This window comes from Petaurus breviceps, unplaced genomic scaffold (genome assembly GCF_028583685.1).
Source record: "Petaurus breviceps papuanus isolate PSGF00001 unplaced genomic scaffold, PetGlider_PUasm1.0 90865, whole genome shotgun sequence".
NCBI classification, from domain to species: Eukaryota; Metazoa; Chordata; class Mammalia; order Diprotodontia; family Petauridae; genus Petaurus; species Petaurus breviceps.
This window is the reverse complement of record NW_027187367.1, coordinates 2,817,938-2,818,818: the sequence shown is the minus strand read 5'-3', so window position 1 is coordinate 2,818,818 and position 881 is coordinate 2,817,938.

Here is an 881-nt window from a genome sequence, read left to right as displayed (position 1 = left end):
CTCCCCCCCCCCGCCCCCCCGCCCCCAGCTCCCGGCTCCTCCCTTCTACATCCAGCTCCCCTCCACCTCGGAACGCCCCTCCCCATAAACCCTGGCTCCTCTTAGTTTATTGCTGGCTTGTCGAGGAGGAGTTAACGGCAGCGAGATCCATCTGGGAGCCCTAGAGAGGCTGCCGCAGCTCACCGACCTGCCCGACCCCTACACGCATCCCTGCCCTCCTGGTTCCTGGGCCCAGCTGGCGTCTTTGTCTCTTAGCTGCCTTCTTCCCTGAGCCCCCTCCCTGGTTCCTTTCAGACCCTCAGCTTGGGCTTAGCCCGTAAGGCCTCTGGCCCCGCTGTGCCCACCTCCTCCTGGCTTCTTGCCTCCCTCCCTGCCTGCGGGCAGCCAGAGGATAAGCCCTGTCCAGAAAAGGTGAGGAGAAGGATTCCAGCTGATGAGGAATGGCACGGGGAGGGAATGGAGGACAAGAGGGTAGGGAAGGGAGGGGAGACTGCGAGGAATGAAGGAAGGAAGGACTGACTGCTCCCGCATCTTGGACCAGCTCTGGGCTGACAGCTCACCTTCCCGCTCAGACCTCACTTTCCCTACTGTGCCTCTTCAGTCATCAGCTTTCTCCTCCCTCACCCCGTACTCCAGTTTCATTCAAACATTTCTCCCCTTGTCTGGACCACCCTCATCCCACCGATTTCCATCTCCTTGTGGGCTGAAGTGGGAGCGGGTTTCAAGGAAGAAGGACCCAGGGAGAGTTTAAAAAATTTCGTCCCCTGGGAGTGCAATGGGGAGAGATGCTAAAAAGGGAATCTCTTCAGAGAGGAGATTGGAGCCTGGGGGGAGAACAGCAGGGAATGGAGGAGTATGGGCTGATGACACTTTGGAGGGGA